The sequence below is a fragment of the Lontra canadensis genome, unplaced genomic scaffold (genome assembly GCF_010015895.1).
Source record: "Lontra canadensis isolate GAN:19392208 unplaced genomic scaffold, GSC_riverotter_1.0 scaffold2, whole genome shotgun sequence".
Lineage (NCBI taxonomy): Eukaryota > Metazoa > Chordata > Mammalia > Carnivora > Mustelidae > Lontra > Lontra canadensis.
In genome coordinates this window covers 11,168,631-11,185,071 of record NW_022630996.1, presented here as the reverse complement: position 1 = coordinate 11,185,071, position 16,441 = coordinate 11,168,631, and the positions used below count along the sequence as shown (strand labels likewise).

Sequence of the window (16,441 nt, the reverse complement as noted above, 5' to 3'; positions counted from 1 at the left end):
AGGAATAGGCTCTTTAACACATCAAAAGCATATTCTCCCCCCACTTCTATTTTTTTTTAAAGATTTTACTTATTTATTTGACAGAGAGATAGAGAGCACAAGTAGGCAGAGCAGCAGGCAGAGGGAGGAGAAGCAGTCTCTCCGCAGAGCAGGGAGCCCAACACGGGACTTGATCCCAGGACCCTGGAATCACCACCTGAGCCGAAGGCAACCTCTTAACCGACTGAGCCACCCAGGTGCCCTCTCCCCCCACTTTTAAAGATTTTATTTTATTTTATTTTATTTATTTATTTTTTAAGATTTTATTTATTTGAAACAGAGAGAGATCACAAGTATGCAGAGAGGCAGGCATAGAGAGAGAGAGGAGAAAGCAGGCTCCCCGCTGAGCGGAGAGCCCGATGCGGGCCTCGATCCCAGGACCCTGAGATCATGACCTGGGCCGAAGGCAGAGGCTTTAACCCATTGAGCCACCCAGGCGCCCAAGATTTTATTTTTTTAAGTAATCTCTACACTCAAGGTGGGGCTTGCACTCACAACCAGAAATCAAAAGTTGCATGCTGTACCAACTGAACCAGCCAGATGCCCCTGCACATTATCCCGTTAGGCATTACTTTTTTTTTTTTTTTTTTAAGATTTTATTTACTTATTTGACAGAGAGAGAGCACAAGCAGGGGGAGTGGCAGGCAGAGGAAGAAGCAGGCTCCCTGCTGAGTAGGGAGTCCAACTCTGACTCCAGGACTCAATCCCAGGCCTCAGGATCATGACCTGAGCCAAAGGCAGACGCTTAACAGACTGAGCCATCCAGGTACCCCAGAAGCATTACCTTTTGTTAAGCAACAGAATTATATTTTTTGGCTTGAAGTAGTGCTTCCTTCTATATTTGAAGGTTTTCTTGGTGGATAATACTGTCTCTTCCAACATGTCTTCGAAATTCCTCCCTACCTAGATTTTTCTTAGAGGCTGTCTTAGAAGCCGCCCCCCCCACCCCCCCTTGCTAAGAAACAGCCCAGTGGCTGAGACTTTGGAGGATGCAGAACTGAGAATTCTAGGTGAGCGCAGATAACCTGGATTGGGAGGTTTGAGTTCAGCCCTGCAATGCTTAATTCACTGGTGCTAAAACGTGTCTCCTCACCTTCCAGCAGTTTCCTGTAAGCTGCTGTCTCAATACCAAGAGCCATTTTGCCATTGACCGAGTCCCGGTATTACTGAAGAGGGCCGGCCCTCTCACACTCTCGGTGTTCCTGAGATCGCCCCCCAGCTGCCCAGTGCTATCCAGGTAGGTAGGCACGTCTGAGCTTTGCCGCCCCTCCCGCTCCAGCACCTGCCTCTCCAGCAATTCCTAGGCCCCAGTCCGCATCCGTGCGTGCCTGCAGCTAGCGACGGTACTCGTGAATCTCGCGGCGCCTGTGGTCCCGACGGCCTCAGTGCCTGCTAGTTCAGGTTGGCAAACTTGGACTTGTACACTCCTCCACGGTCCCAGCAGCCAGGGACTCATACTGAGCGCATATCTCGCACCTTGCGGAGCTCGGGTCTGGTTTGGCCATGGCCATGTCCACCTCCACAGTGGCCTGTGACGACGCCTGCCGCGTGGCCAGCGGCTTGGCCCACCTCCTCCTCTTACACCCGGCGCACGAAGGCCAGCCAGCTCAGCACAGACTCCAGCTTCTTCTTCAGGTCCAGGAGGGCCACCGAGGCGCCATCCACGTTACGCTCAACGGGCCCAACACTCTCACCTCTTCCAAGTGTGACCGCAGCAGCCGCCCCTCTTTTCCCAGGCCGTGGAAGCAGTGAAGCCTGCGCATGCGCCGAGCGCGCCTCCTCCTGCTGCGCACGCAGCTGGCGCCGGAAGAGCTCGTGACACGCGACGGGCTTGCCTGCGTGGTGTTGCCCCAGTGCCGCCAGCTCGGCTTGGGGCGCGCTTCCCCCTCTCTGGCTGGTGCACCCCCGCGGGGAAAGTGGCACTGAGGTCTTCCAACTGCTCCTTCCATGGGTGCGGATGATCCTGGGTTCGTCGGTGTGCGCAGCCGCCTGTGAACGCCGCAGGGCCTCTGGCGGTAGGCCAGGCTCAGGCTCAGGCAGAGCGACGAGGCCACACCGTGGAGGGGCAGGGACTGGGAGCCGCCGTGCCCCCAGCGCTGGAGCGGCATGAGGACAGGCGAGGGCCATCTCCGAACACCTTGTAGTAGCAGGAGGCGTCGCCCAGGTAATGGACCCTTTACAGCTTCCTTCTGCTTGCTCACCTGCCGTTCTCTCCTGTCTGTCTGTCTCTCTCCCTCTCTCTCGTTTGGAGCTCTTGCCAGCCCTGAAGCTTTGCTCTGTCGTTTTCACGTCAGCTCCCTCTCTTTCGCTTCACCACTGGCCCTTGCTCCCTGGCTATAATCATACTCAAGTTCCTCTTATCCAAAACTAGCCAACCAAAACAAGAAACCAACCCGACAGACAGACAGACACACACACACACACACACACACACACACACACACACAACCACTTTCCCTCCATTCTGCTGGCCCCTCTAAGCAAGTGCCTCGCCTATTTCTGTTCATCACAGAGCTTCTTTAAAAAGTCATCTTTGCGGGGCGCCTGGGTGGCTCAGTGGGTTAAAGCCTCTGCTTTCGGCTCAGGTCATGATCCCAAGGTTCTGGGATCGAGCCCCACATCGGGCTCTCTGCTCAGCAGGGAGCCTGCTTTCCTTCCTCTCTCTCTGCCTGCCTCTCTGCCTACTTGTGATCTGTCAAATAAATAAATAAAATCTTAAAAAAAAAAAGTCATCTTTGTCAACTGCTTCCATCCCTCGCTCCTTAATTGTAAACTGGCTTCAGCTCTTACCATTCTGTAATTTTTTTTAAAGGTCACTAGTCACCTGGTTACCAAATGCAGTGTTCCTTTTTATCCTTATTTTGCCTAATCACTTTATATGATTGACCCTGTTCCCTCATCCTAATCACCTCCCCACGCCTGTGAAATTCTCACCTCCTTAGTCTTCCTTGATAATAATGTCTCATATCTCCTTTTATCCCTGTGTCCCCTTGTCTTCTTTTCCAGATTGAAATATGTTTCCCCTCAGAAGCTGCCCTTGGCCCTCTACTCCAACCTCACTTCTGTATGGTTTCTTGGGGAGCCCATTCAGCCCCATGGCTTTACTTCTTCCTTGTTTGTGACTCATTTCTGAAACCCCGTCTCTAGTCCTGACAGCTCCTCTTTGGAAGTTTCCACCCATCTACCAGGGTGTTGCTCTTAGCAGACTCAAATCTAAGTCAGTATTTCCTTTCCTGAACATTTACTTCTTCCCATTTCTGTTAATTAAGATCTTTCTAATTGCACCAGCTCAAAACTTTGCTAGAATCTTTAATTCTACCCTTTCTTCGGTCCCACATCTGAGCAGCGGTCAAGTTCTATTAATTTTGTTTGAAACATGTATCTTTTGTGTTCATTCTTTCCTTTTTATTCCTGCTAATACCCGCTAGTTCAAGATCTGGCTTCCTTCCACTTCCTTTAAGGATAGTCACCTAGTAAGGTGTCCCTGCTTCCAGGCCTACTCTCCTGAGCTGCCCCTTAGACTCTGACACAGCACTACCATGTTAATTCCTGGAGCACCCATCAAAGCTGGTTATTTCCCTGCTCAGACACTTTTACTGGCTGCCTCATACCTAACGCATGAAGACTCAGATGCACACAACACAAGTAGGACCCTCTACCTCTAGCTCCAAACTACCTCTCCAGTTTTATTTCCCATGAGGTTTCCCCCCCACCAGTTTTGACTTTGACCACCAACATATAAGCACATGCTGTAGTTTTATGTCCAACAGCAAGAAACAAAAACTCTAACTCAAAAATGACATAATGACCATATTTATTTATGATTTAGTTGATAACTGAGCTTATTGATTATATGCCATATATAAAAAATTATGACAAGTTCCAAAGCAGGTTGGGCCCTGGGGCAGAAAGGTCTCCACTGTGATTCTGCTACTTTGTAATTCTGTCCACGGAAATGAGTTCTCCTTTGCTAATGATCTCCTCCTCTTTGGAGCTCACACTGCACTGATCACAGTGTGCTTTGTGTTGTAATTACCCGTTACCTCTCTTATCCCTGCTGGGATTGGCCCGGGGTGGGGAGGGGGCGGCGGCAATGAATTACACCCTTCTCTCTGCTTGAGAGGGAGGAGTGGCAGATAAGATCAAAACAATACTTTTTTATTGATAAAACTGGTTCTGAAGAAAGGTGCCTTGTTGTGCTGCAACAATAGGCTCCCTGAGAGGGACATACCAGAATCTGACAGACTCCTCTGCAATCACAGGTGGGGTTAGAGCACATTGGGCTCCTGTAGTTGGGGGGGCAGAGCATGCCCATCCCTGGCAGATCTTTGTAAGTTCCATCCGGGAAACTCGCTCCTCCACAGGGAGGGGTAAGGCATGGGAGAGCAGCACAGGGGTGTTTAAGAAAGAACATCTCTTTTAGATATAATAGAAGAGGTCAGAATCCTTTCTGATAAAACTGTGGCCTTCTGACGTCAGGGACTATATTTTGTATACATCTTTTTGGTGACGTATTGGATGCTTAATAATGTCAGATAATTAAATTATGTACCATAATTATTACTCTAAGTTATGTATATAACTTATTATATATACTTGTTATTATATACCATCACATTAGCATATAATACATTTGATACAATGTTATACCATAGATTTAGAACATACTATGCAGTTATATATATTAATAAATTATTAAAATTCAAAAGGTTACCAATGTGTAGTAGTGACATTACCAGAGATTTACAGAGGAGAAGCTCATTTTTACACGGGAGAACAAATTATTCTTGGGCCTGCATAGCATGGGGAGAGGCACATAGAGAAAATGAACACAGTTCTAGTTTCTTTGCATATCCAAAGGTAATGCTCAAATAAGACAATGTTTCCCATAAAGAATAATTTCTTAAAATCATATCCAAGCTGCTAGATTTTTATTTCCTTTCAGAATTCATGAGAAGACTTACTCATTTTATTTTTCAAGAGTGAATCATTTTGTACCACCCAGAAACTTGATGTGATGCCCGCCATCTGGGTCTGTAGAAAATTAGTGTTTGAGAGTCACTGTTTTCAATTTTCCTTAAGATATATGGTGTCAAGTAGATGCAGCACAAGTGTTTCTCTTTGAAGTGCCTCAGTATTGATGCATCACCTCCTCGTAGCACGTAATTCAAAATTTATACGCCTTCGTTTATTTGGAGGCTCTTGGTAGAAAAATACACTAACAAACGCCATCCAAGATATTCGAATAACTGAGTTAGGGCGGGTGAAATATTGACATAAACCTTAGAACTTAAACTTGGGTAGTAATACCATATATGCCTATAATCTGGCGAGTGTGTGTGTGTCATGCAGGACACTTATTTGGATAACAGTCAAACACTCCTAAAGGAATGGTATTTCTCTGTGTGTGTGTGTAGGTAGAACTTTGTACTCTTTGGAGAAATAAACGTATACACTTACTCTAAGTGCTGTGGGGTCCCTGGGATTGCCCTGGGATTTAATTTAACACATCATCCTATTACCTATTCTAAGGGACTTGAAAGTTGAGTGTGGAACTTTTGGTAAAATGTTATGGCTACCTGAGACCATTCTGGGAGGTAGATAAATACCAAGCCCCTCAGAGGAAACTGCTGAGTAATAAGGAATGTCTGTTGAGATAAGACAGTGTTTGTGGGCATTGTGCTTCTTCCCTTTAGGGTACCTGGGGGGAAGTGAGCTTCTGATGGGGGAAGTGCAGTGTGCAAACCTGGACGCTCTCTACAGTCTTCTGAAAGAGCTCAGTGCACTGGTGGTTCCTGAGAGCCCAGCTGGGGTCCAGGTTCTGAGGAGTTTCAGAAGTCCTGCAGCAGTAACTTATGAAGAAACGTCTTGGGAAGCTGGTGATATTACTACTAAAAGGAAAAAATCCACAAAGATGCTGACTTAGAAACCTGGAAAAGCTACTCATACCTGAAATCCCAGGAAGGAAAGGGATGACCAGATACAGTGTCATATATTTTTAAAAAGTCCTTTGTGAGGGGCTTTTGGCTTCCTGCATACAGTGCCTTCCATGGGAAATGTAATGTAAGTCCTTGTCTTCTGTGTACCTCATAGAGGAAAAGGAGTCTTGAAGACGGGTCACTTTCTGCCTTAAGAACCATCTCCATGAACAACAAAAACCCTAAACAAACATCTCCCTTAAATGGAGAGAATCGTAACTGGATTATGATAGATGAAGTCCCCAAATCTCTTAATGGAGGCATAAGATCAGTGAAAGCCGAGGAGGGCAGTCTCAAATTCCAGTTTAGAATGTGACCCTGCCAAAGAAGGCAGCACATTTATGTACTTAAAGCTCTTGCACAGATACATATGTACATGCGGGTACAGAGCATAGAAAAATTCAGCCCACTAGATGCGCACCTCAGCTCCTTCCACTGCCCTCATGCTACTCTGCATTCTACCTACTCCCAGCCTGATTCTTCCTTTCATTCATCAGACACTTTGAAGATAAATTTCTATCTTCTACATAGACAAAATGAGTGTCTATGAGAGTGCCTTCCCTTAGAGAACAAAGCTAAACAATACACTGTCTGGCCTATGGCAGCTGATTTGGCTAATGACAATATCGCCGAGATGGCCATGAATCCTTAGAGTGCTAACACGGGTGGTGTTTGATGGGAGAATGCATCACCACCAAAAAAGATGGTCCTTGACAAATTTTTATGTATATTGCCCAGGATTCATTCATTCATGTGTATATATATACACACACACAGGTATATATATATATAATATTTTATGTACTTATAAAAATATATTTTATGTATTTATACTTATATGTATACTGCATCATGAGGATTTATGTTTTTCATCAAATTACAATAATTATATCTAATACATTATGAATAAATATAAGTATATATTAGAAATGTATAAATTACATATAAATAAAAATAAGTGTATAAATACATAAATTATAATTTATAATTATAAATTATATATAATACATTATAAATATAAATGTTATTAATAACAAGTATATTATAACTAGATATTTTATAAATAAAATAGGTATATTATAAGTAAATATATAAATGTGATTATATATATACTTACATATTTATATTTTAAATATATGTGTATACATTTGTATATACATATATATGTGTGTGTGTGTATATATATACATATATATATATACTGCTTCACTGTGAGAATTTATGATTTTCATCAAATTAGAAAATTCTCACCATTACCTTTTCCAGTGTTGCTTAGCAACACTCTCCTTCATTTCTAGAAATCCTTTTAGACTTATTGAACCTTCTGTTGCTACTTTTTCTATCTTAACCTCCCTTCCAAGTTTTCCATCTTGTTATTTCTGTGGGATCCATTCTGGTATGATGCTTTAGCTTGGGCTTCTTGTTCATGAATTTTCCTTCAGACATGTCTAATCTACTGTTTCGTGTGCCGACTGAGTTTTTAATTTCAATAACTATTTTATTTCTAGAATTTCTGCAATTTTTTGTCATGGCCCCCTGTTTTTCTTGTGTTTTTTTTTCTTTTTGTAATGTTTTTATTCTAAACATTCTTATTTTATATTCTCTTTCAGATTGTTGTAGTAGCTCCATTCTTTGGAAGGTGGGAGGGGTGACAGTGGTGAATTCCTATTGACTCTTGCCCATGATGGATTTGTCCCTTCAGTGTTTTGCCATTTCTTTTATTGTGAGCTCATCTCGTGTGGGGCTTGCTTATTTTTGTGAAACTAACTGTATTCTGCATTGTGGAATGTCTCTCTAGAGTGTTTCTGTAACTACTTCTGCCAGGTACTCCCAAAATATTACTAGCCGGGGACCAGTTTTTACATTAATTTCTTGGCTTGAAAGTTTCTGGGCCATTCCAGTAGGGAAATTTCAAAAACCAAATTAATGTGTAGACCAGGTCTGGGGTTTCACATTCTCAGGAAAGGCTTTTTTTCCACAAAGAGGGACAAATGAGTTTCTGTGTCATCTTGCTGTGGTGGTTAGGGAATTTTTGAGGGGCGGGAGGGTAGGAAGGGTCAGTATTCTCCAGGATGGGTTCAGGCGTACAAGGGTCCTGGCTTCATGTAGTAGTCTCATCTCTACCCCTATTTTGAGCAGGCTCAAGGTCTTATCTCCTGTGGTCATTTAAATCCAAGTTCTAAGTTTTTCGAAGATCTGTAACTCACTCCAATTCTGAGGGCAAATGGAGTATAACTTTATATACTGACTTACTTGGTTTCATTCTTTCTCCTGTGATTCCCCCTTCTTTCCTATAATCTTAATTTTGCTTTAAATTTTTTTTTAAAGATTTTACTTATTTATTTGACAGAGAGATATCACAAGTAGGCAGAGAGAGAGAGAGAGAGAGAGAGAGAGAGAGAGAGGAGGAAGCAGGCTCCCTGCCAAGCAGAGAGCCCGATGCGGGACTCAATCCCAGGATTCTGGGATCATGACTTGAGCCGAAGGCAGAGGCTTAACCCACTGAGCCACCCAGGCGCCCTTTAAAATTTTGTTGTTGTTGTTGGGATGCCTGGGTGGCTCAGTCGGTTAAGCGTCCGACTCTTGGTTTTACTCAGGTCATGGTCTCGGGGTCATAAGATCAAGTTGCATGTGGGGCTCCGTGCTCAGTGCAGAGTCTTCTTGAGATTCTTTCCCTCTCCTTCTCCTTTCCTCTCTGCCCCTCCCTGTATGTGTGCTTGTGCACACTCTCTTTTTCTCAAATAAATAAATAAAATCTTGACATTTTTTTGGTTATATTTTATTCTGCTACTGTAGACATACTTGAAGGGAGAGTTCTCAAGTTATGTTAGTCTGCCATATAATCAGAATTAGAAGTCCTTTCATCTATGCTTTGTGTTTTCCCCCCTTACTGTTAGATCAAGACCTTTATGACTTTTGCTAGGACTCCTGCATTAGCCCTTGCGTGCATTTTCCTCTGGGTTGTCTAAGATACCATCTCTCAATTATATCATAAAAGAACACTTTGACTGCATGATTTTCTGACTTAACCACTGTTCATGGCCCCCATGATGCCTGTGGAATAAAGTCTAAATTCCCTGTCCTTGCATTTAAGGTCATCTGTAATCTGGCCTCCAATTAAATATATTTTTTATTTGTTTTAGTGATGTTTTTGATTTTTCTCTCTTGAACAGTTCACCATTCTTTTTAAAAAATTAGGTGAGTACTACCTCATATATGAAGCTATCAGATGGGTCCTCAACTATAGGACAAGTATTTTTACCTATTTTAGTGCAAATTGGATTAGTTCTTATATCACCCCAACTCTTAGAACATGCCCTGACCACAACAGGCACTCATACCTGCTTCTTAAATTTAACTAGAGAGGAGACATTGGTGATTGGACTTCAAGCCGTAGGAGAAACAACTAGGGCAGAGCTTTACCTTGATTAGTTTTGGAGATTATCTATTTTCTACTGTGTGCAGTAAGAGAAAACTGTGCAGAGGAGGTCAAACACAGAATGTGACACAAATGGGATGCCTGGGTGGCTCAGTCGGTTAAGTGTCTGCCTTCTGCTCAGGTCATGATCCCAGGGTTGTGGGATCAAGCCCCACACCGGGCTCCTCGCTTAGTGGGGAAACTCCTTCTCCCTCTGCCTGCTGTTCCCACTGCTTGTGCACTCTCTATCCCCCCCTTTCTCTCGCTCTCTCTGACAAATAAATAAATAAATAACCTTTAAAAAATATTCATAAATAAATAAATGAAATAATAAAAAAGAATATGAACAAATGATACAAATTTACATAAATATGAGTAAAATTCATATTCTCTATTTTTTATAATGTCTCTTAGTTTTCAAACCATTTTTATAGCCACGGTCCATTTGATCTTTACAACAACCACTATGGCAGAGAAAATTTGGAAATAAGTAAACAAGTCCAGAAAAATTATTCATATATTCACGCAATGATTGGATGATTGTTTATTGTACAACCTATGTACCAGACACTGGGCTAGGGCTGGATGAAACATGCTAACAGTACTTCATGGACCTAGAAATCTTACAGTTTGGGGACTCATCCAAGCCTCTTACCCAGTAAATGATGGACTTAGAGTTAGAACCCAACTCTTACAAGTCTGGATCCGTCAAATCCTTCCTTTCTGGCAGAGTTAGCCCCACACTTGACCTGAAAGAAAATGTGTGTTCCACCTAAGTTATCTTTGCTCTCTCTTTTCAAGCAAGGTTTAGTGTTCCTCACACTCATGTCCTCTTTTTACTGGGCACATAATTAGACTGTACTTCCCAGCCTTCCACGGAGGTAGAGGTGGTCATGTGACTGAATTCTAACCAGCGAAGCACGTTGAGGTGACGTACAGTGCTCCAGGCCTGGACCACAGAAACACTCCACATGTAATCGTCTTTTTTTCCTTTTTAGTGGCTGAGGGCAGAAAATTCCAAGGACCAAGAAAAGGGTGAAGTCACAGATGGAAGAAACTAGATTTCCAGAATGACATATGGTAAGCAGCCTGTGTCAATCAGGAACACTTCACCTGACTTCACGTGAGCAAAAATTTCTGTTGCCTTAAGCCAACTGGGATTTGGGAGTTATTTTTGTTTTGTGTTTTTGTTTTGTTTTTAGGGCAGATAGCATACCCTGAGAAGGACACCCTTCAGATTAAAGCCTAAAATGGGACTGTAAGAGTGGTAACACTCTTACATAAGAGTGACACTCCTACATACTCATACATCTTGGCACAACTTTTAAGTGATCTATTTTTTTTTAAGGTTTTATTTATTTATGTAAGGAGAGAGAGAGTGAGCGAGAGGGAGGGAGAGAAAGTGCACAAACCAGGGGAGGGGCAGAGAAGCAAACTCCCTGCTGAGCAGGGAACCCGATGCTGGGCTCCATCCCAGGACTGTGGGATCATGGCCTGAGCTGAAGGCAGATGCTTAACTGCCTGAGCCACCCAGGTGCCCTTAAGTGATCTATTAAACTATACCCCCTAGATTCTTTTTTTTTTTTTTTTTTTTAGATTTTTATTATTTGACAGACAGAGATCACAAGTAGGCAGAGAGGCAGGCAGAGAGAGAGGGGGAAGCAGGCTCCCTGCTGAGCAGAGAGCCCAATGCAGGGCTCCATCCCGGGACCCTGAGATCATGACCTGAGCTGAAGGCAGAGGCTTTAACCCACTGAGCCACCCAGGTGCCCCTACCCCCTAGATTCTTTATTGGTAACCTGGATGTAGATATCGATAGTCTCATCAAATTTAAAGGAGATACCAGCATCCAGGACATTTTAAAATTTCAAATGATATTCAGCAGTGTTATAGACCCAGTGTATCTCAGTATCAGCAAGGCATTTGACAAGGCATTTTGAATAAAAGAATGAAAAAAGGGTACTACTCAGTGAATTTAAAGCTGCCTAAACAGTCAGACCCCAGGTGATTAGTGGGTGCATTCAGGTGAGCAGAGGCTTCTGCAGTTGAAACATTGGACTATTCTCTTATACTTGTCTTGGTCCACATTTTTATCCGTGTCTTGCGTGAGGATGTAGTAGTAGGTATGCTGATCAAATGTGCTAGGGACACCGCTCTGGAGGGGATAGAAATAAGATATAAGATAGTTGACAGAATCAAGATTCAGAATTATCTTGACATGCTGCAGTGCTTGGCCAAAACTAACAACATGAAATGTGATAAGGATAAATGCGAAGTCTTGCATTGAGGTCCCAGGACACATTATAGGAATTCAGGACGGAGACCGTGTAACTTGGCAGCCATTGACGTTAAAAGGCCCTGGGGGTCTTATTTGACCAAAAGCTTCATTCGAGCTCACAGTGCGATACGGCTGCGCAAACTGAGCTGTGTCATGGAAGCACTGTGTGATCATCGGGAAACACATTAGGCTCTGCGCTCCTCACCGGCAATCTGGGGCATTATTTTTTAAAATCTGTGTACGTTGGCATGGGGACAAACGAGACTACACAGAGGAGGTGATGAGGATGGTGAATAAAGATGTCTCCGGCCTCTGCGTGCGTAGCATACTCTGGTGATCTTCTTAGTGTTTGTATTGTTCCTCCAGCTTTCTGCTGTAGTCTTTCTCATCCCCCTAGACTGCATGCTCCCTTAAAAAACCCGATAATAATAACAGTAATAATAACGATGCTGGGGGTACCAACAGTGGTTGTGGGTGATATTGGTTGATTTCTTCCCATGTGCAAGACTCTTCTCTGAATGCTTTACATGTCTGATCTTATTCAACCTTCATGGCAGCCCTATGAAATGGATTCTACTAGTGTCCCCATTTTATAGATGAACTAGGTATAGTGGGGTTAAGTTCCTTTGTCAGTGGTGGAATCAGGGCACACAGGCAGTTTGACTGTAGGACACACAGGCAGTTTGACAGTAGGACTGGTGTTCTAAACCATATGCTATCTGTAGTTCTGAAACTCCCCAACCTCAAGCACTCAGCTCGTGTTCACTCATCTTAATGGGGGAGAAAAGAGTGGCACCTAGAAACCAGGTTATAGAAAGAGCCTAAGAGGGGCTGAGCTCCTCCCTGATTAGTACCACGGATTTGTCTAGTGCCCACCGCGTATAAGAGGAGAAATATACTCGTGAGGTTTTGATATGCCCATACTAGTAGTCACATAATGTTAATCTTACATGTTTACAGTCAGATTTTAGTTTCCAAAAGCATGTTGTTTATTTTATGTTTTTGAAGGATAATTGACATACTGTATTAGTTTCAGGTGTCAAAAGCATTTTTAAAAAGCTTGATATCCTTTAATCTTCTGAATGCCTTGTGAAGCGAACACAGTAAGTTTAGAATGAGGAAACAAACCCAGAAATGTTGTTTGTCCATCCATCCACATATTTTTTTCCACAAACATTTAGCAAGCGCCCATTATGTTCTAGGCACCACAGCAAGATCCCAGGTATCTTTATTTTTAGGTAAGAAAATGGAAGTCCTGAAGACTACATTAGTGTTGGCATTGGTGCTCTCTCGTATACACCCTCTCACATACAGACACATACATGATGTATACATGATGTATTTCGGGGCCCCCATGTTACGTAATTTTCTTTCAAAGGATGGAATTGGAAGGTCATTTCCTTGCTGAGTCATGGTTAAATTTCACAGTCTGGTGTGCTAGAAAGGACTTTCCATGATATCCCAGTAGTTGAGTAACTAATAGTCGAGTTCTTGGTTCCCATTATGAGAGTCTAACCATGAATAGGTAGGTTATGTGAAAAAAATCGAGTGACATGCATGCAGAAGGGAGTAATTATTAAAAGTAGGAATGAAAATAGAAATAAACATCTATTAGAAAATGAGATCATCCTTGGAGAGTGCTTTGAGATCTTTGGGAAATATGGTTGGGTGGGGGAGCATGCTGGGACACCTTCCCTCTGTGGGTTCCAGACATTCCAGGCTCCCAGCCTCCCAGCTATGGAATGTCCTGGAATGTGCTCGAATCAGTGTGGGCTGTGGAGCCTGGGAGCAGTAGGGCTCTGCCAGCAGGGGCTGGTCTGGCCCACCTGGGATCTCTGCTGTGGTTCAGCAGCCCCCAGGGCTGGGAGGGGAAGAAATGAATAGGAAATACAGAACTTGTCACTGCAGGCCTCCCTGAGAGCTAAGGTCAGCCTGGAGCTTAAAGAAGATAGCGGTTGTTCTTTCCTATCTTATAAGTGTCCACGGTGTCAGCGTAATTTCCAACAGAAGCTATCCAAATGCCTCCCTCACCCCTGTGTTCACTGAGAGTTATAAAACAGGTGTCACCTACTCTTCTTTCTTGGAAATGAGCATCTTCTATCTAAGCAGTCTTCTATTTCTTTAAGGTTAGGACTGAAGAGAGATTATGGGACTTGGGCAGTGAAGGGTAAAGGGTACTGGTAGTGGAAAGAGAGGCAGCGTGTTTGGTCCTCTGTCCCTGGCATTCCTGGGGACTCTCCTGTCTACCTCTCTGCCCCAGTTTGTATGGACACAAAGGCCAGCCTCTCTGCAGCAGCCTTAAAAATGAGTCAATAAAAGAGGAGGGTTGGTTTGCTTATCAGGGAAAGATTGCTGTTTCTCTCCCACTCCCACGGAGGCTTTAGAGACTTCTCCATTTCCCAGCACTTCCCAGAAGTGAGCACGGGGGAAGGAAAATTACTGCTTGGAGTGCAGTTGGCAGTGGCTTGGGATCAGCCCCCTTGGGCCTGGCTTGGTGCCTCTATGGAGAAGCATCTTTGACTTTCGTTGCCAGAGGGTGTTTTGCTTCTAGCGAGGGGAGGAGGAGATGGAGGAAATAAAAGCACAAAAATGAAAAACAAAGAATTCCTGAAGGTCCGATAAGCAGTTCAACTATGCACCAAAACATAAATATTTGGCCAAATTAGTTACTCCAAATGCTTCATATTTCTAAAATTGAGCCACAGTTTGTTATACTTTGAAGTTTTTCAGCTCTTGACAATCCTGTGCAAATCTAAGGGGCATGGGGGCTGGAGTTCATTTCCTTCCCCGAGATCCCAGCAAATACTCAGCTTCTTGCTTTTTTGATGCCAGTAAAATGATTTTGCTTTTTGGTTGGTCATCTCTTTCCAAATGGAGATGTTCTCTGTATAGTCCCTCAAGTCAGCATTTTATCAACGAACAAGCATCAGGAAGCTGGGAAGTATTAGATTGGAATGGATCAGAAAGGCTCTAACGGTCATTTACATATCTGCATCCTAATACCTGCCATAGTGCTGCTGTTTGATTTCTCTTTGCCTTGTGTTGAATTCACCTCTGGAGACTTGCGTGATATTAGTCATAGAGCTTCTCACAAATACAGGCCTCAAATCTAATTTATTTATGCATGGCAGAAATCTGTTCTTCCCTTGGGCAGAAGAATTAACATCTATAAAACTGAGTATTTTATGTGATCCTCAGGCAGTTGGTTAATTTCCTCACTGCAGTCCTCTAATAAATTCAGTGAAAAACAGCCATCAGACCAGTTATTTGCTATCACTTAAAAAAATAAGTGGAACATGTTAAGGTCTAGAAATCAGAGGACCCTCGTTTCTTTTAGCACCCATATTTGAGGGTATTAAATTAATTAAACTAAATTAATTAAGGAGGCCATTAGTCAGGGGTGACTTAAATCCCTTAGGAGCCTCTGTAAGCAAACCCAAACCTAAACTTGCAGTGTTTCAATGTTAAGAAATCAAACCTAAAGATAATCCATCAAAAAAGAGCCTTTCCCTGATAAAACAACTGTGTAAGCTGTAGACAACCTACTAATTTTCATGCTTTGCTTCTGCCTCTTGTCTATAAAGTCTCTGCCAGGGCTCCTGTAGGTGGTGGGGCGCTTCTGATTACTTCTGGCTTGACATTGCCTGATATGATTCAATTTTAACTCAAAGCCTTAGAAATGTAGTAGGCCTTAGTTTATCATTTTTTGAAGATATTGTTTATTTGTTGGAAAAAGAGAGAGTGTGTGTGCATGCACATGCATGTGCAGGGGAGGGTGAGTGGCAGAGGGAGAGCACACTCTCTCCAGTGAGCATGGAGCCTGATGTGAGGCTCAGTCCCATGACCCTGAGAGCATGACCTGAGTTGAAATCAAAAGTCAGACACTCAACCGACTAAGCCACCCAGGCACCCCTCCTTCAGTTTATCTTTTAACAAGGGGAAGGTCGAGGCTCTTGGCCAACGGAAAACATCTTCTAGTAGCACTTCATTGTACTTCATAGTAATGAGAACGGTTTTCATTGAAACACACAATGGGTGGTGGTAGGCAGACTGTCACTTTCTAGACATAGGGGCCGAGGAGGTATTCAGGCTTGCTCTTAGACTTGAAATCTTTTTATCTGATTCCAGGAAACAAGACCAGAGACTGCCTCCAGATATTTCTGATGGGAGTCAGTGTGTAGCTTAGGGTTCAGGTTAGTTATATAATGGAGAAAATTAGAGACCCTGCCTCTTTAGACTTGGCTTAAATGATCTCTCCTCTTCCACCAGGAACTATTTGTGGGGGTCCAGGGAGAAAAAAATGAGGGAAAGAGAGAAGATCGACTGCATAATTTTATGTAAGAAATGTTGGACACATTGAAAGCACACAAAGTTCACCTATGTATGTAGACATTACCTGAATTACTCTGAAACCAGGCAAAATCAAAGTAAGCTGAAGCAGGGGCACCTGCATGGCTCATTCAGCTGTGTCCAGCTATTGATTTTGGCTCATGGTCATGAGTTCAAGCCCTGCATATGGCTCTGCACTAGGTGTGGAGCCTGCTTGAGATTCTCTCTATCTGCATGGCGCCCCCCGCCCCCAACCCACTTGCATGCATGCTCTTTCTCTTAGAAAAGAAAAGGAAAAAGTAAGCCAATCCAAATAAGCTCAGAGGAACAAGATTCTTCAGGAAACATTACCTGTTAGTCTTCATGCTATCACTTCCTTTCCCCCAAAGGAGCTTCTCC

The 16,441-nt window shown here is 43.3% G+C and overlaps 1 pseudogene; it reads right to left on the bottom strand.

Annotated features, from left to right (window-relative positions):
- Positions 1 to 842: 842 nt before the first annotated feature.
- Positions 843 to 10,408, bottom strand: LOC116872970 (annotated as a pseudogene).
- Between the last annotated feature and the right edge of the window lie 6,033 nt (positions 10,409 to 16,441).